General features: G+C 37.1%; 1 protein-coding gene across 34 annotated transcripts in view; it reads left to right on the top strand.

The window, feature by feature from the left end:
• NRIP1 (nuclear receptor interacting protein 1) overlaps positions 1 to 20473 on the top strand; it is a 109650-nt gene that overhangs the window by 38469 nt on the left and 50708 nt on the right. For all 34 annotated transcript variants that reach the window (XR_013955899.1, XR_013955900.1, XR_013955901.1 and 31 more), the window contains one exon: positions 1440 to 1524. The gene's annotated coding sequence lies outside the window, so the exon portion shown is untranslated. The remainder of the gene's footprint in view (positions 1 to 1439; positions 1525 to 20473) is intronic.

The following is a 20473-nucleotide window of genomic DNA, read 5'->3' on the forward strand; positions in this document are numbered from 1 at the left end:
AAGACTTCTGAATGATGTTTATTGCTGCATTTGTCACTGTACCTCTGTCACTTCTCTCTTTATTTTGACTGCAATGGTAATTTAATCTTTTCTTTCCTACTTGAATATGAATGTTGAGGCTTGCTATTGTTCTGTGGTGCAAAATGACTTATTTCATGATGTATTTAGGGGAAGGATCTGAAATAGTCTCTGCATGTAGTATTTCAGGGTATTTACTTGTTTTTCAGCATAGCAGATCCACTGCTTTTGTTGGATCTTGATGTTAACAGTAGCCCACTGTGCTTCTGTTTCACTGACCTGAGATCTTTGGATGATGAGCCTTCTGTCAACACCTGTATCTCTTTTCCCAGGTAGTACATTACAGTAGTCAGATGTTTTCTCTGAACTGACTTTAGCCCAAATGGCTTTGTAGAAGGGGGCAATGCTGTAAGCTGCCTGCAAAGCACACATTTTTCCCCTCTACCTCACTGCCCCAGTAGCCATCCTTGGAGTCCTCCATGCTAGAGAAATTCTGTGTTTAACAAGCTCTTGTTTGTAGGCTTTGTGAGAAGAGAGGCTGAAAGTGAGGGAAGGAGGAGGGGAACCCTACCTGTGCGAAACGAGAGAAGGGCTAAATTCGGCAAAACCAGAGTTTTTTTTTTTTTATATTATTATAGTTAAATTTGTTTATGCATAATAAACTTGCTGCTTAGGGTGGCAACTTGGAAACAGAGGAGTTAACATGAGCATTATTCTTGTGACAAGCCCTGTTACTGAAGGTTAAGTAGTACAAATAACAATGACCTGCACTACCTGTAAGTTTGCATCTTTTAGCACAAGTTAGAAATAGTAGAGAAGCGCTGAGAACAACTTTTAAAGTGGTACTTGCGATGGATAACATGTTCTAAGTATACTGTTCTACACTATTTAATTCCTGAATATCTCAAAACAAGTATTTTCATTTCTATTGGTTTGTTTTTTCTAATTATTTTGGGGGCATTCTGTTCACCAATTATACTATGGTCTCATCTTTTTCTTGTATATATTAAAGGGCTCTTAAAAATATGACTGAGATTCATAGGTGTGAGTCTGAAGTGTTAAGTGGTACTTCCTATATAGGAAGGAGGGCTTTCATGTCACGGCTGTTTTTCGAATAAAATGAAGAAAAACAAGACTGTGGCTTTGAATCAAAGCTGAACATGGACTTTGTTCTTGCAGAAATGCTCTCCAATTATCTAGACAATACAAGTATAGGCAATGCAAGTTATTTGTAATTGATTTACGAATGGTTCTATTTGGAAAACTTTGGTTTCTGATGTTTGGAGCTACATTTTTATTTTGAAACATTCAAAATAAAACATCCCTTCTTGTTACGCTAATAATGAGAAGGTAGACATAGATTGGAAGAGGAGAAATTGGTATGCAGATTTTCATAGGGTAATTTTTGTTCCTTCTTTCAGGTGAAGCATAGAATTGCTGAGGAAGAAAATTAATGCATCCTTGGACTCCTGAAGGAGGAGCCTTCCTGATGGGACCACTTTCAAGGTAAATGATTTGTTTCAATTGTTTCCTTTGTTTCTTCAGTTTTGGGTTTCTTCTTTGTCTTGCCAAATCTGTCATATAACTTTCTGCCCTGTACGAGTCTTTTAAGATTACAGTATGTTTTAAAACAGTAGATTTTCAAGATAATCCCTCTCTTTTGATGTCAGGCTTCCTTTTTTTGAAGTGTGTGCTGATTAAAGACAATATTTTTGGTAATATTTGAGTGCTTTATATGGAATTTGCTGGTAAGTTCTGAAGATTTAGCCTACTTGTTTGGGAGGTAATTGCTAAATAGAGAAGAACCAGATTTGCTTGTAATTTCAGAGTGAAAGAAAAGATAAAATAAAACTTGTGTTACAATCTTTTATTTTTTTAAATAAAACAGATCGAAGTTGAGCTTCTGTGACAAGGGACTGTCACAGTAAAATCATTATTAGATATTACATTACAATGGCTTGCAGACATTAACACCACTGTCATTTTGTTTGTATGTGCTCCCTTGGTTCCCATTTTCTAAATCCTCTTTTTCTCTGATGCTAGGGAATAATTCCCCAAGTGTTGTCCAGTGATTGCTTATGTATATGTACTTTGGTTTGTGAGTAATTTTATTCACTTGAGTAGCCCTGCTGTACTCAGTGGGCCGTACGTGCATGCCTAAGAACTTGAGAATGCTGATGAGCATAAAGAATACAATTTGGGCATGTAACGGTTGACAAGCAGTTGTTGTTTTGTTTCTGGTCTCTCTTAGGACTCATTTGTGTTGCCTCCAGTGGCAATTTTCGGGAGCATTAGTAGGGAAGGCCTAGAACGCTGGAGGCAGTCATATCAAATCCTAGCCTGAAAAATTTCTAGCATACCCACTGTAACTACACAACATATATAGCATATTCTTTCTTTCATAAATGTGGTGTTTGACTTCATTTTGAGTATAGAATTGGTTGATGTACTGCAGTTTAAGCATCTGAAATAGTTGAATATAGTGAAATCATCAGAAAATGTTTGTGCTTTTTTAAATTGCGGAGCAGCTCTGGATTTATCAAAAAGCAGTGTTTTGGAAATAAAGATAAATCAAAATGAGGGATCCATTTCTTTTTCTGTGATGCTTCCTGTTTGACTCAAAAAAAAAAAAAAAGTATAACACTGCTATAGTGCTTAGTTGTCTGAGCAATTGTATTTACAGGCAAGTTAATTGCATTATTTGCTGATCTCAGAACTGGTAAGGTAGACACTTGGAATTAGAACAAAATTAATAGTTATTTACAACTTCACAGTTGTTATGGTCAGCAAGAGATGGTTTCTTAAACAACCCTGATAGTACTTAATAGACAGTGGCTTTTTTGGCAACAATGCTGTTGAAATGTTTCACGTCTTCAAAAATAGCTAAGTAACTGAAAGCTTTGTCTCAAATTGTTACCTGTGTTTAAAAGTCATTCTATTCAGAGTTGCAAAAATTTATGCCGTCTGTGAATTAGGGTCTTGGATTGTGTGTATCAGCTTGTCAGTATGGTGGTTAAGCTAAAGATTTGAGGAGGAAAATGTTTGTTAGTGCATAGTTGTCTGGTAATTTTGGCAGAGATGGCATTCCTTCCACCGTTTCTAACCAGCATTATGCTGTAGAATACCTGTCTTGGTATGCAACTTTGGATTGCATGGTGTTGTAAATAGTTTTAACATGGAGCACAGTAGTTTTCTTGATTAGAGATTTTTTTTTTTTAAGTCAGAATTCTAGGCCACTTGGATTCCTGCAGAAAAGTACAGCTTTGCAAACATAACTGTTGGTCTGGCTGGGGCTGCGTAACTTACAGGAGGGGAAGGCAGTCATGTTGTCTAAATCTGAGCATACATCAAAGAAAAGTCTGCAGCATTGAGCTAAAATTCATAAACTATGTTCAAGTTTATGCAGATATACTGTTTTTACATGAAAGTTCAAAAGATGCAACTCACAAAAAGATACGGATGAAGATTAAAAACTTGGAGTAATTATAACTATGCTGTCAAAAGAACAAGGTGCTGACTCAGTGTGAGTGAGGTTGGCAGAGGCAGCCCTTAATTGAAGAAGAATTGGTCACTGTAAACTGATTGCATTTTATTTTTAATGATAGTTTTCAGAGAACAGCAAATGAGTGTAGTGTGATCTTGACTGATAGCATGCTTTTTCCTTGTTGGGTAAAAAAATAGAAATAATGAAAGCCTGAGGATATGAAGTTGCAAACAAAACTTTCACTCTTCTTTCCTTTCCCCTCTAAAGAGGAAAAGAAAGACTTCATGGAAGTGAAAAGAACTGTGCTTTTGCTGCAAAGCATTTGGGTGTGTTTTGTCTTTGGGAATTAACATAGGTGGTGCTTCTGTTGTGTCAATCTAGAAAATTTGGTAAAGGGATGGGTAACGTGCAGGGTGGAGATGTCCCTCATTCTCCCAGTGGCTTGGCATTTAATATTTTACAGCAAAACTTTTTAGTTTAACGTATTTGAACTTTTACTAGATAGGGTTAATAGGCTAGAACAAAAGGTCAAAGCATGAGGCATTAGGCTTAATTAAGGGAGAGCAGGAGTGGCAGGAGTATGTGACAGTTAAATGGGTTTCTCACAGACTAATGTCTGTTACAGTGCAACCATGCCTCAACTTAAGTGGGTTATTTTGTGCAAAGGGCAGCAGTGATTAGCAGTTTGACATGCCAGACATTTCTGGCCAATCCCATCTGTTTTAGAGGTTAAAAAAGCACACCTTTATGAGCTGATAGATTGATTTGTGTGCCCGTTTGGTAAAGATTACAAGTCCAAGGCCAGTGCTGTAAATGCCAGTTATAGAATATTGTACTTTCTTAGTTGCTCTTTGTTTAAACTGTCAACTGTTTTGTAATGGGGATAACAGCTATAAAAGTGACCGTACAATATGAAAAACGTGACAAGGATTCTGAAGCAAGTGTTTTTGAACCAGAAAGGTCTGGGTGGAAAGTTTCCTCATCAGGTCTGTTTTGAGTTTTGGCCTGTGAGCCTTGGCCGTTCTGTGATGCTGCGCTTGGAAGGGGAATCTGTCTTCGTGTGCTCCTACCAAAAGTTTGCAGCTTTTCTTTATAACCGTCACTTTTCATGTATTTGTCCTGAAGTTACCTGCCTCAGCACTAACAGTTTTTCAGTTCTTAGCACAGTTGGATAGAAGAGAAATTCAGTACTTAAAAGGATTCAGTGTTTATACCTGACTTCATTACATTCTATGTTTCCTTCCTATTCCATTACTTAACTGGGATGATACATGCATATTTTTCGTGATTTTCTTTTGTAGCTATTATTCTCTGGATAGTTTTTTTTTTTTATTGTAACATGAGGTTGCCTTAAGCCCAGAATAAAATAGGTAGCACATTAAGTCTTGACTGTGTTTCCTGTCATCTTTATGACTTTGTAAAGTCAAAGTTACATTACTATTAATATGAGACTATTAATAAATCGTTGATGTAATAAAACTGTTTTTGATAATGTTCAAGGTTCATACATAGTTGAAGGTGATTATCCTATTTTAAAATCAAGTAGAGGTCAGACTGTTGTAAGATACTGACTTTGGCCCAAATGATATCTGATAGCTTCATGACCAATGACAGTCTTCCTCACTTGAAAGAAAAGTGATTTTGAATTAAATTGTTAACTAAAAGTGTGCTTTATGGTAACATGCTGATTAACTTTTGATTCTGTGAAAAGCAGTGACACATGTGCTTACTTGTTTTTAAGGACTAAAGATTTCGTATTTAAAAGCTATTAAGCTTTCCCTATTCCCTATCTCCTGTCCATTCAAGCAGTGACACTTTCTGCTAAATACAATTGAGAAATAAAGCTGCATGAAATTAACATTAGACACCTTACATTTAACATTCCAACATTAACTTTAAAATTGACACCTGTCTAAAATTTCATATTTTTCTACTTGCAAGCATGATTTTATTTCACTCAGTTTAGTATCTTCAACTCTTTTAATGATTCTATATGCATATTCTAAAGTCTGCTCCACACACCTAAACTATACTTTTAACTGTAACAGCTGTGGCCTGTTCATGAAGAGATTTCCTGATTCATGACTTAAGAAAGGCTTGTCTTCACCTCATTTAGCTTTGTAAAAGCCACCTTATTTTTTTCTTTTTTATCTTGTGAAAGTCTCTTCCCCTATTTCTCTTTGAAAAGCTTAGACATATTTTCAGTGTCCTTTAGGATGAGTAAGGCATCATCATCTTGCAGTTTATTTAGCAACATGGAGCCGGAATGGGCATATGCAGCATCATGTTCTCTATGGAATAATATCTGTTTAAATGATTTGGATCTAATACATATTTACATGAAAAAACATCTTGCCCTTCTCTGTGGGGAGAGAAGGTGAACAAGCATAAATTTTATAATACTCATTGCTTCTCTTGCACTAAATCATACTTAAATTGCAGAAGGTTGTTGGCTTGAGAGTTGTGTAAAAAGTGCTTGGCTAGTAAAGTGAGGGTGCAGGGAGATTTATCTAATTTAATACTAAGAAAATATCAGCTGTAGTGTGTTGATATGTGATTGCTTAAATCCAGAAGCTGTAATTCAGACTTCTCTATATATACATATTTGTGATGTTTTCATGTTTATAACACACAAAATATAATCCTGAAACTACCTATTAGTGCAGTGCGCATACATACTATATTTTGGCTAATTGGATTGCTATTGATCATACCTGAGCCATTATCTAATATCTTGGGAATGGGGTGGATGCTGTGTATGCTCTTCTGCTCTTTCAGGGCAGAAGGTACTTTATCAAGTTTCTTGCAGTGGTCATTATTAAAATCTTTATAGTTGCTGCAATTTGTGTAATTAGCATTTCCTGCTCTAAGTGTAGCACAAATTCAATGAGAGGTTTTCAGATAACATGATAAAAAAAATCTATTTGAGACTACAATGCAAGATACTTTTTTCCCTATATCTTAAGGCTAGAGTCTAGTTTTGTTGATGAGGGTTAAAGTGATATTTATTGGGCTTGGGCTTCTCTCAGTCTGCTCAATTTGTGAAGTACGGTGACATGAAATCAGTATGGTGGCTTCCCTTCTACCATTCCATTTTTCATTCCTAGATGAATTTGTGCAAAACCATTCAGTTTGGTGTTACTGAATATAACAGTGCACTATAGCAAATATTCTGTGGTTGTCAGTGAATTTGCTGCTTTTGAACATGGCATCTTTTGTATTGTGCCTTTCAGTTAGGATATAAAATATTTGCATAAAATATTCATACTGCTTGATTGGCCAGTAGACATTAAAAGCAATTCAAAACTGTCTATTGTTTTCAACTTTGAAAGTCTTTTAAAAAAAAAAAAAAAAGTTCCCAGTCTTAGGTGGACAAAGAAGACTTTGCTTTTTATTTTATTTTTCTCCTCTCCATGTAATTGATGAAATGGCAAAGGCAAGCACTTGGTTTGTACCCCTGACCTTTCCATGCTGGTTAGGAAGGATGCTGTGCCATGTTCATGTGAACTGGTCTGCTGTAGATTTCTCCTTATTTCAGACTTTCATACTCTTTGACCTTGTAGTCGTTGACTTTGATCTGGAACAATTTCAAAGTCATGTAAATGAATGTAATTAAGGTATTGCTTATCATCTTGGAGAGTTCACAGAGAGGCTTATTGGCTAGAAAGGTTTGTTTACTTAATATGGAAGGTTAATATAAGGTTAAATTTTGCTGTTTAAAATGGCTTCATAATGTTTTTATTTAGCAGCTGAAGAAAATAGTGCTTGAAAAGCCAAATAATAGTTTTATCTGACCTCCGTATGTCTTCTGTAGCTTGCATTATTGGGAAAATTTATCTTCATTGTGTATTATTATTGCACTCTTCTTTTCTCCTCCTTCTACAAAGGGAACCTCACACACTTATTTGTCAGCTCTTATGTAGGAAAGGAACTACATTAAAGAAGGGACTGCAAAAATATTTGACAATAATTGCTGTAAGTAGTCCACCCACTTCCACTTAAGTCTTTTATTCCCACTCCCCCTTTTTGGAAGAATGGGATTTATATTTTCTTCTTCAGTAACTTATCTTGTTTTTATTCTTACTGCTGCCACAATAAGGTGAAAAAGCAGTATAGAGCAGCAGAGAAGAACATCGTTACTGCTTTCTTCCTTCCACTCAGGTAGTAGAGAGAACAGGGCTTAAATCTCTGTGTTCTTGTCTGTATTCCTCAGCTTAATTTGAACAGAGTTGCTTTGCTTATCACTTATGAAAATAACATCTGCTTGAGTGTTGTTTTTTTTCCACTCTCTTTAGAAAATTTGTAGTTATCAGAAAGGTAAATACATGGCAAGTGTCAATTAAGAAACTCTTTTCCCATACCTTTTCTGATCCCGTGCTCATGGCCATTTTTCTAAAAATGTACTTCCCAGCTGGAAAAGCATACATCCGTGGTGGGTGATGGTGTCCAAGCAAGTGTGTTCTGCCAGACCTGTACTGGGCTGATTTCAGTGAGGATGTACAAAGCTACATGAAGCTTGGAAACACATCTTTCTGCACAGCTCTTTCTGGAATCATTTAGACGGCAAGGTTGCTGGCTTGTTTGCCTTATTTTGTAGAGTACTTGCTTTTATAATTTCTTTGTGTGGCAAAAGTAGTAGGCTACTTGCTGTGGAGGTAGCTAACTTTCTTCTGCTTACTAGAATATTATGTGCTAAATAAATTATGCAGCAATGAGAATTAATATCCTTGAAAGGCTGATTAACGCAATAAAAGTCTTATGTGACTATTTCTAGCTTCTGGGGATGCCGTATGACTCCTGCCCAAGAGCTTTCTTTTTTTCTGTTCCCCCCCCCCCCCCCTTTTAACGAAGGGGTCTGATCCTTGCTTCCCAAACGTGCAACTAGGATAGTAGCTTGATTTTTTTTTTTCTTTTCTTCCTCCAATTCATAATAACAATCATAATTGGATGAGATCTAAAAATGCTTTCAGAACACAAATAAGCAAACATCTCTCATCTTCCTTTTCCCACATACAGAAGGTAACGTTCAAAATCATAATATAACAATCTGAATGTAGAGAGGGGAAAAGGAGCACAACAAGTAAGTGTGAATTACTTAGCCTTTTTAAGTTAGACGGTATTGTGCTGTTGACTTCAGTAAGGCCAATATTTCACTTTAATTCTAGAGCTTCCTGAATAATGGACAAGAGGTATATGGTTATGGGGAAGAAAGGCAAAAACAGCTGAACAATGTCCTTTATCTGTTACTTTAGGTCCTATTTATGAAAGATAAGGGAAAAATCCATGCACTTTTGTCGCTCTTTTTTGCTTAGCTAACATACTAAGAGCAAATCTGATCCTAACTTCTTAACAGTGGCCATGTAGGAGTGCAAAATGTCTTGAAGAAAAGGTTGTCTTTGCCTGGTGGTTAAGGTGATTTCTCAATTTTAGTCCTGGTACTCTAAATTTGTTGGTGTTTTATTCTCTGCTACCTTAAGTTTTATCCTGCTACAAATAAATGAAGAAAGAACATTAATAAACTGTGCTGATATCATACTGTAACCTCTTTGCACTCCCTGACATAGGCTTAACTGTAGAGGTGAAGAGATAACAAGGTTGCACAGAATCACATTTGCTGTTTACTGAACTCTGGTTTGGCTTTGGATTGCAACATCAGACGTGCAAGCTTAGTGTCTGTTTTTTAATATAAGTCTTCAACATATCTGTCTTAAGCTCTTGTTCACCAATTCTTTTTTTTCTTTTGCTAGAATTTTTCACATGGTCAAGACTATCTTAGTATGCATGTGACCATGAACTGCTTTTTGATCTGAAATAAATAGTTTCCCAAACTTTATGGTTTAGACTCAAAATATTGTCATTAATTGTTTTCTACTGTGATTTTTTTTGAATTCAAAAAGGATGTATTCACTGTGCTTTTCAGGCTTTCCAGGGACACCTGATTTTCATTTTTGCATCATCCAGCTCTGGTTTTGTTTTCCAAGTGTTTTAATGTGCAATGGAGATGAACAGTATTCAGACATCACTTTTGTGGTGTTTTGGTTTACAATCCTATATAGTTCCTGTACTGAGGTTTTCAGACCCTTGTCTAGGCAAATACTACCTGTATTTTTGCCTTTGCAAAACTAAACTTAAGCATGAAAGCAGCCTTTAAAATATTATTTGTGCAGATGATAATATTTCTGTGGTTCTTACCTTATGACTTTTTTCGTTACTTTTTGAGGAAAACTGTGTGTGCCTCATGAGATGACGGGAGAACAGAAAAAAACAAATTTCCCCTTTTTATGGTCTTTTGGGATATCATAAGGCATTGCTGTTCTACTACTTAAGTAGATTTAGAGCCTCAGATATCCATTACTCTGGATAATGGATTGTATGAATTTAACGTATATAACCAGCATGCTGGTCTCCTTTTTCTGTCCTCCTTACATCATTGTCCAGGAGGGAAAGTTGAGTCATGGGCAATAAACACTTGTAGACCTGCCATCTGATCTAATTCTTATTAGTTTACTGCTTGATGCTGTGGCTGGTGGACTTTGCCAAGTGTATCTATGATGGTACTACTGACCCTGGTTACTCGCTCCATTCCTTTATGGAAGAGTCCCCTCCCTGTAGCAGTATGGCAGAATTGTGCGTGCTGTCATCTCCTCACCTGTTGCTAGTCCTTGTTGAGCAAAGAGAGTAGCTTAAAAATGGAGATGTTCCATGTGGAGCATACAGTGTATTTCTGTGGTAACTCACCCCTCTCAGGCTCCTGCAGACGCTCTGCAAATGAGAACTCTAGTGAAATGTCCTAGCATGTCCCAGATTGTTGAAAGAATGGTGGTTGTTTAAATAATTCATAAAAGTAACACAAAACACTCAAATATGCCTGAATGTTGCAGTTATTGTGCTTCAGTATCAAAGCTATAGAAAGGAGAAAGACTATCAGAAGGGCATGTGACAGCATGTATGCTAGAGCTGGTGATGCTGGGAGCATTGCATACTCTTAAAACTGGGAGGGAAGTAGTGGATGAGGCTTGTTTTTCAGTTTGTGAACACGTGGTGATGAAGCTTGTAACAAGAGGCTAGGCTTCTGGTTGCTTGAGGTTTTTTTTAATCCTAATTTAGAGTCTGCATTTAAGACCTATCAAAAGACTTCATACATTCTCATTAGAAAGAATTAGGGTAGATGTCTACCTTGTGACATATTTGAAGCAAAGTTGAAGCTTACCTGTAGAAACTTCAGGAAAAAATGTAATGATAGAAGTCCTGAGGGCATAAGTCATGATAATTTTGCATGCTTTTATATACTTCCGAGGAGTGAAAGCCTTGCACTTTCTGGGTAAAACAGATTTCACCTGATTGATCAAATGTGAAATGCTTATGTTGGAAAGCTTCTTGTGATTTTAAGAGTATGGCTAATACAATGGCCTTCAGATATAACTAAAAATGAGTTGGAGAAACAAATACGTGCTTAACTTTCAGCCTGCATATCAATTAATATAGGGGCAGATATTTCTGATTTTTCTCTTTTGATTCAATTGCTAGACCACAGAAATAAGTATGTAAATATAAACACAATTCATAAGCTGACTTCTGATATCTGTCTGTTCCAAAAGTGTATTCTTGCATTTATTTTTTTCCAAGCAATTCACTTAAGAGGTGTAGAAATAACTGTTAATTACTCAAATGAGATCACAGAGGAGGAGAAAAAAGGTATATTTTGTGGATGCTTTTATTAGCTCTCCTTTGTTACCTTGTGTGTGCTATTTAGTCATTTCAGTTTGCTCATGTGTAATGTACATAAAACATTTTCTTCTGAAATGCATGAGTGATTTATGTTGAGTTGTTCAGTGACTACAGCACAGCTAGGAGGCTTGTCTTCCACTGGATGTGACTAGCACTGAATATTTTGATACTTCTTGTGGTTTCTGGGCATTGTTTTCTCTCAGATTACAAACAGTGTTTTCCTGCTGTTGGGACTACATGCGTAAGTAATATGTTTGAACTAATCTCAGCCGCGTTTTAGGAGTTATTGAAGGACTTTGGGTTTAAGTTGCACTTGAAAAAAATTTAAATATTCTCCTCTCAGTGGCTCTAACTAGCGTAGAAAACATTTTTTGTTGTTATTATTTAAAAATTACAATAGTAATAACAGCAACAAAATAAGTCTTTTTGTGCCCGAGGGTTTATACCCACTTATATGTACCCCTACCACTGAGTAAGTGAGAGAGAAATGTGCTAATCTGTTTTAATATATTCTGTAACAATCATTTTCAGGCATAGTGATGGAGCAAATGAGTTAGAAGCAATGCTGTGAGGAGAAGTTTGGCCTGCCTTGATTGTTTAGAAAGAAGGAAGATACCTGAGCTTTTCTAATCAAAAGACAGAGCCTAAGAATGCAGTGGAGGTGTTGAGACTTGCTGGTCCTGAATACTTGGGACTTGGACTCTGCTACTTACGTCACTGCAACCACTGGTTGGAGAACTAAGGATATTGCCAAAACTTTGCACGCTAACTTGTATGTGACTTATTTGATTCTGTGGGTGAAGGGGAGGAATTCTTCATAAAGTAATCTGTTGGTTAACAGTGCATGGATGATGGGAGTTTTAAATAATCCCTTTGGACTAGGTTGAGTAACCTTTGATCTTAGAAGTTGTTAAACAATTTAGAGGAAGGAGCAATGATGTGGAGGTGAAGAGCAATGATGTGAATTGAATGTAGAATTTGCAGACTATTCTACCCTCCGCACTGCTGCTTTTTTTTTTTTTTACTCTGTTGATATGATCATTGTAATAATAATCTTACAGTATATTTTTATAAAATGTTATATCATGTGCTGGAACTGCCCTGAGACTGATGGTCCAGGGCATGAACAAAATAGAAAAGTATCAAAATGCAACGTGTCACAGAAAATATTTTCCTGTTTAGAACTATTACATGAAAGAACAGTTTTGTCCTTACCTCCCAGCTCTGGAGAGGGACTTTGTCTATCAGTGGCTGCTTGGGTTCTGGTCTGTAGATAGTGCACACTGGTTAGCTGATATAAAATAGCTGGTTTAAGTCCTCTTCTCCACCCCCCAGCCAACCCCATCGTTTTTCCAGCTGTTTGCAAGTGAAATGGGAAGAGCTGATGTAGTCTAAGGGAAATTAATTCTTCCTTTCATAGTTCACATTGTCATCTCTGGATGTCTGAAGTCTTTGCATCTTTCAGAAGATGTATGTGTGTGTTCTATATACAGTTCAGGACCTTTCTAAATAAACAGACCGTGGTTTAAAAATGTACCTTTCATGAGCTGTATCAGGCATAGCTAAAGCTGTGGGAGTTGAAATACATCTAGTAAAAAGAAAACAGCCAGAAGGTTTAGTTACATGTGTATACAGTGAAGCCTGTGGTGGGTTTATTCCATTACAGGGATGCTATCAAGCTCAGGCTGGCTACCTCATGAATGAAGGCAGGTATGCTTATGTATTCTTTCTGTAAAAGTGTGGGAACAGTGCTGACTCTTTTTTTCTTATTTTAAGCCTTCTAGCACTCAATTGGATGGCTGTATGTCACCTACTGTGATAGAAAATACGTATAATAGCGTGCGTGCTGCAGGAAGTTATGGGTCTTGGCCTGTAAGTGCTGTGCCCTGTTCTTGTATACAAGGCTTACTCTTCAATCTTTTTTTTCTTTTTCTTTTTTTCCTTTCTGTTCTGATTGTGCAAGTGTGCTATGCAAACCTGACTTCTGTATCCTTGCTGCTTTTGGTAGTGGAATATTTGTGGAATATACAGGCTCCATGGGTATATCTGGGCAGAAGGAGGCTGGAAGAAGTATGGACAGCAAAAAGTACCCAGAGCTAAGTTTAAAAATTAACCTAGGAAGGACATTCTATAAATAGATTACAACATACAAACATGTACCTGTGAGAAAGATGATGTAAAAGGTTTTGGTCCTAAAAGAGGCTTTTTAAAGAGATAGCTATATGCATCTCTTTCAGCGTGTAAAATTAGACATTTGTGATGCTTTAAAATATTTATTCCCTATTCTGAGGGAAATCTGTCTTTGTTTGCTTTTGTTGCTTCCTGTTCCTGTTGTAAACCTCGACTTTGAGTATGAGAGAACATCAGACTAAAGTGAAACTTACAAATTTTAGGGAAATAGCCCTACTGCCCCCTGAAAGCCATCTCCTTTATTTGGAGGTAGGGACCAAGGTTGTGACCGAACAGTTAAATCTAAGTTAGCACAACTAAAAAAAAAAAAAAAAAGGTGTTATTTTAGTTATTCCCTTTAAGAGCTATATAGTAGTAAATATGCCTTTTGCAAGAAGAACAGTCTGTCCTTTAAGTGTGCTGATTCCAGGGGAGCTTAGCGCAAAAATCGGTGAAGCTGTAGCGTCTCCTGTGAGTTGGTGGTTTGATTATTGCAGTTTCATTTGCTGGAATGAGTAGATTATATCCAAGGAAAACGTGATTCTCCTTCCTTATCCACTCCAAAGATTTAACTATGTTTTTTGTTTCGTATGATAATGACTGTTTTGTATTACAGGTATGCAGAAACTGTAGCTGGAAGTAGAACTTCACAGCATTCTGGAGTGTAAAACACAGGCATATGCTAAGGGGAAGAATGGGGCTACTGTAACTTTACAGGTGTGGGACTAAAACACGGGGACATAAGTTGGACTGAGCATCCATTAGGGAGTTCTGTGGCAATGGTATACCCCTGCCCAGACTGCCACAGTGTCAGGCCAGCGTTCCCAGGTGATCATTCAGTCTAGAACTGTCAAAACACAGATTCTAACTGTGTGGAGGCATTATTTAATGGGTGTAGTAGAACAGGTGGGATTCAAAGTAGGTATCAATGAGGGTTGTCTAACCAATTTTCATTTTGAACCATTGTCATCAAATAATGCGAGTTGTTTTTTTTTTTTTCATGTACAGAAGCTTGACGTTGTATATGAGGGAAAAGCTTAGGCATACTCACCTCATTAGGTATGGAAATACAGGAGAGCAGTAAGAGTGAAGCATTACCTGTAAAGACCAAATACATAGATTGATACTCCAGCCAGGTTTCACTGAAAAGGAAGTCCTCTCTTCTGCCCATCAGTCTTTGCACTTCACTAGTACAGCCGCAGACAATGGTATTAACCTGCTGGAAGCAGTTTAAGGAGATGCAGTTATTTGTCCTGTTAAAAAATAAAAACATCTGCTGTGTTAGTTACTTGAGCCAGCTTATTGCAGGATCAGGAAAGAGTGCTTTTATTGATTAAAGAGCTGGGGGGAAATGGAGGATGTGATATGTAGTGAGAAGTTTCTGCAAGAGTAAAAGTAAGGGAAAGCGGGAGACTGGGAATGATTGTTATTATTATTATTTATTTTTAATCGCCTCCCCGTCATCTCATGTAGGCCTACCTGAACCTATTGACAGATAACCAAGAACAGCAGCAAGAGATAGATAAAGAAAACATGAGTTTACGTATGTTAGGAGATTCTCTGAGCAAGAATAGTCTTTCATTGCAAGAAGCTGTATCAGTGTTCAAAGCTTCTTATTATTCTCCTCTTTTTGTCTTCCTTTTCTAATTTTATATTTTATTTTGGCACTTCTTCAAAATAAAGAGAAAAAGGATATTTGGGTAGATCAGACAATGATGTTTGGGAGTCAGGGTTATGAGATTCTACTCTAGTTTTCCTAAAGGAAATTTTGTTAAATCTACACTTTCAGTGTAGAATGCAGATCTGTACTATGGTTAATAAATGACTACTCTAGCCTCATACTGTATGGAAAGGCACAGGTTATCAGAGTAAATTCCGAATGCATTGGACAGTCTGTACTAATTTAAACAAAATTGAATTTACAAAGACCACTCATTTCCCTTAAGTTTTGTAATAACAGAAAAAGAGGACAGGCTTGAAGTTATTTACAAGTGGGTTTTTTTTGTTTGTTTGTTTTGTTTGTTTTTAAAGGCTTACTTATGAAATTGCCAAAGCAGATCTAGTTTCACAACTTTGAGGTTCATGAGACTTTTCTGATCCAGGAACATAAAAACATTCTTAAGTAATAGCCAAATTGAATAAACATTAAGATGACAAAAATGGAAACATGTTTTGTACTTTACCACTTCTTAGGTTTTGGAGCTTTTTAGTAACTTCTTCTAATTTTTAAGTGTATAAATTTATTTAAAAGCTTAGAAATACACTATTTTAGCTAAAGTAAAAAAAAATTAGTGAGATATGACAAAAACAGGCAATATCTGTTTTTAAGTAATTATTAAAATGCTCACTGTAGAATGTATTTATTAAATTTATCTACAAATGCTGATAGCACATTTAGTGAAATATAGTTTGAAGTACTGTTTTGTTTTTAACCTATTAACATATTATTAACAGCTTATTATAATGCTTGTTCTGAATCAAAGTAAGATAAATATTCCTTAAATACTGCTGTTTTCTGAGTGTTTGTGGTATAGTAACATCACTTGCAGTAGCAGGAGAGAGATGGGGGTAGGAGTTCAGGTGTTAGGTCGCGCTAAATAAAGCTATGTGCAGAAATGGGCATTTCCTAAGATGTGGATTGTGAAGGGAGATGTGGAGTTTTGCATGCTGTGCGCGTGTGTTGTGTTTTCAGCACCTGTGCTCTGGATTCAAGAAGCCCTTTCCAACTTTCTTCCTTTAGCCATCGTAAAAGGCCCTGGATAGTCGTAGTGTTTAGGTTCTCTGCTTGATGCAGAAAGGTGATGCCAGGCTGTTGAAAAACAGAAAGAAACCTCAGTCTATCCTTCTATAACCTGCTGGGGTTTAGCTGGCTGCCACACATCAGGGGACTGAGCAAAGGCCACCCAGATCTGGAGGCATTTTGCCTTTGACACAGAAGTTGGTCGTGCTGGTGTTCTTGGTTCCTGTCATCAATCTTTAATCTGTGCAGCTGTCTAAACTGTCGTCTACACTAAGAATTTGTGTATGTAATACCTGCTCAGTATGCAGTGTTCCAGAGCTTTGCTCTGAAGATTGTAGGAGACCCAACACAGAGTATTGATGAATGAAAGAGCACAAGAGGAATGATTGGGAGTTTCTAAATCAGAAAGCCTCATTGGAAGCATTAATAGGTTATCAACATTTTATTGACTGCAAATATCATGGGAAGGGGAAGGAGCTGCTCTAGTTCATAAAATTTGGTCACTGGGGAGACTCACCAGGCTTTTATTCCCCATAACATAGTGAGGCTATAATGATTCCTGTTGGCTTACCTGAGGAAATGTTGTGTACTTCTTATAAGTACTTTTAGGGTTAATTTTGACAGTTGTCATATCTGAATGTTTTATTCCTTATCTGGGTGTGGAACAGTATGCACAGTATAGAATAGGGGAAAAAATTGTAAGGCATTTTATGTTTTAGGATGGTTTTTGTTTGTTTTGTTTATTTTAAATGGTGCTGGCTAGATTTTTAGAAAATGATCCTTGAAACAAACGATTTTGAACTGAATGTGGAACTGTAAATAATTAAGAAAATTTAGACTAAGTGTTAAATATATATGTTGGAGAAGCAGATAGTATTTGAAGGGGGGTGGGAGGGGAATCATTTTGTTTTGTCAGTGAACGTAAGTGAGCTGCCAATGGTCCACAGGACTGCATGTGCCATAATTGCCAAGTAGTTGGCTTGACTGACAATGACTTCTTCCAAATACTGTTTTTGCTTTGAAAAGTGTATTTTAACACCCGCATTCTTAAGATTTTGAATAAAATAATGCAAATGTTGGATTTGCTGTAGACTTTTGGTTTTCCAGCTGGTTTTGGGTCTACATGCAGCTATAGGGCTCATGCCCAATAAATACTAGCTCAGTGTCAGTTGCTTGAGCTATTGTATTACTGCACTGTAAAGAAATTTTGTGACAATGTAAGTGGACACAAGCCATATTGGATTTGCCAGGAGCTTCACAAACTACAGACAGACTCTAATACAATTATCTACAGTATTATTTTTTTCTGTCACTTGAACATCTAAAAAGCATTAAGATTCAGCAATGCTTAAATGCAAAGGAAAATATTGATTATGATTTGGAAGCCTGCTATGAGCTATAGATTACAGCTATATATTTTCATCTTTTGTTTAAAAAAAATAAATCTTTTTATCTCTTTTGCTTAAAAAGGCTGTGTTGTTCAAGCTGTTTGGGTACATAAGGTGAGCCCCTTGGTTTTCTGTTAAAATAGTAGCTTTGGAAAACACATTAATGGCAAGAGCTCACTTTGACATTTTCTTCCTCTTCTGTAAGTAATATTTTGGAAATAATTGGAAGAATATGTAGAAGGAGATGGTCAGATTCTGGAATAACTTTTCATGTTGAAGACTTTCTTGGCATTGGCCATCAGTTAACTCTGGGATTGAAACTGTGAATTTGAATTCTTTCCTTGTTTGCATTGTTAAGGTGTGTTCTGAAAATTGCTACTGCTGCTAATCAATTTTCCCGTAAAGAAAGCAAGGAAAACATAATCTGATGATATCTATTATCAGATGAATGTTTCAGGTTTTTAAAACCTTTATTCGAGTTTTGGTCTGGTCAACAGTGACATTTGACTGCTTTGTTACTATCTGTTGGTGCCCACTCACCAAACTTGTCTGTTTCTTTGACTTAGCGTGCTGATCCATCTTGTTGCTCATTTATCTTTCTCCAGATTCTTCCTCAGAAATGTTACCTCCTTTGCTTTCAGAAAATCATGCAGTTGTTTTTATTCCATGTAATAGATAGATAGAATTGCATTTTCTGTTTACAAAACAGAAAAGCAAAGAATGCAGTCTCTTTCTGTGGGAGTGTTTTTTTTTTTTTTCCCGTTCTCAGCCAATGGTCTTGTGCATGGTGTTCTGAAATACTAATTTTCTCTTGGCAATAATTAAGAGTGACTTGACTCGGTCCTGTACTCTTGACAATATAAAGATGACTTTCCAGGTCATCTTTCTTTTCCAGTTGGACATAGCACAAGATTTACCTTCAGCGTACATAGAAGTGGAAGTATCAGCAAATGGAAGTATGGCACTATAGAGACAGATGATGCTAGTTTACTAGCAGCCAACATCTTATATAACCATTTTGTAACTTGCTGGTTTTGAGACATTTTCGGCTGGCAGTCTCTCAGCCTTCTGCATCAGGACAAAAAAAAAGTCTACTTCAGGGGGTTTCATTTCAGAATAATAATCTCCATCTCTGTCACCTCCATGTGAGGCTACAGGGTAGCCTGGTCTTGAGGCTGCACTTGACCGCTGCTGCGAAACCCCAGTTTAAGAAGTAGGCAGCTGCCTGTCTGCAGAGAGGGCATAGATGGCAAGAACATGCTCGGGCAGTTCTTCAACAGCTGCGTTGGCTTCCTTTTGGCTTCTGGGTGTAATTCAAGGTTTTGGCCTTGATTGCTTTTAAGCCTTAACATGACTTGAGCTCCGGCTGAGAGGCTGCCTGCTTTTTTTGATCCAACATAGCAATTAATGTCAACTGGGATACTTGACCTAGATCATCCTAGTTTTTAATGTCAAGTAGCCATTGGCAGGAAGTTCTTCGAGAAGGACTTCTGACTGTGGAATGTGTTCCCAACCTGGTCTGATGGAGTCAGTTTGCTGGGAGGGCTCGGTGCCAGGCATATCTGATTTCTATGCCTGTGAAGATGAGAATTGTTCGGTGCTTGTCCTGTTTTCCTTTGCCCCTGAAGAAAGACAGGTTCATATTGGTTTATGATGGCTAAACTAATATTTTTCCACTTGAGCCATGTAGGAAGACATGTGAAGCATATTTTAGAGAAAAAAAGCAGCATACTTGGGTGTGGACATAAAAGGGCTGCTTTTGGTGAATTTTATTGAATGTTTTGCATGGAAAGGAAATCAAAAGATGCTTCCTCACAGAGAGCAATTTGAAAGTGTGGTAAGTCAAATTCAGATACACAGCTTTTCTTCAGTTTTGTGGAAGATGCTACAGTTCAGTGCCAGTCACAGAAAGGTTCCTTCCTGCTAGGGAAGGAGATTTGTCAAACCATCACCAAGTTCTTTAAGTTTACAGTACCCCACTGAGACGTATAGCTGCATAGACTGTAGTAGTCCCACCTTGCCCCCATGAGAAGGTGTTTGATGCTTTTTAATAGCCTTGCAATTTCCAAAGCAGTTGGTCAGTTTAGAGAAGACAAATGTTCAGGAACAAAAGTAATTTTGAGAAGGACTGGTTTTATCTGGTGTGTTGTATAACAGCTGCTTGGCAGTCCCAAGCACAGATACAGGCTGGGTGGAGAATGGGTTGAGAGCAGCCCCGAAGAGAAGGACCTGCTGGTTTTGGTTGATGAGAAGTTCAACATGAGCTGGCACTGTGCTCTTGCAGCCCAGAAAACCAACCTTATCCTGGGCTGCATCAAAAGCAGCATGGCCAGCAGGCCAAAGGAAGTGACTCTCCCCTTCTGCTCTGCTCTCCTGAGAGCAGTTCAAGGAGCTGGGACCAACTTCTACATCATGCCACATTTTGTCAGGTGAGAGATTGTATATTTCTCCAGGTTGATAGAATTCAGTTTGCATGTTTGCTTTGGACTTGACAGGAAAGCTTTGAACACCTCCATTAAAAAAAAAAACAAAAAAAAACTTTTCCAGTCAGCCTGTTTTCTAGAGAATTTCTGGAACAGTGTTGTGGAGAAGAAAGGGAAGGAATGAAAGATTAGAAATGCAGGGGAACAAACAAATCTGGAAAATATTAGGAAATAGAGAAGTAAAATTAGAGCACTTGAGAATATTCATAATTTTAGTTTGTGATGATTCAAAAAAAATGAAGGTGCTATAAGAAAAATTAAGAGGTAACATGATCAAATTGATCAGTTGGCTCGATCTAAAATCCACTGAAAATTCACTGGTTTCAGCAGATTTTAATGGTGCTTCCTTTTATTCGCTTTTTTTTAAAGAAAAAAGGCTTAAGGGAAGTCTTAAGAAATTGAAAAATAAAAGGAAATAGACTAGAAGAAAATATATAGGTCACACCAAAAGGGAAAGGTCTCT

This window comes from Anser brachyrhynchus, assembly GCF_964034855.1.
Source record: "Anser brachyrhynchus genome assembly, chromosome: 1".
Classification (NCBI taxonomy): Eukaryota; Metazoa; Chordata; class Aves; order Anseriformes; family Anatidae; genus Anser; species Anser brachyrhynchus.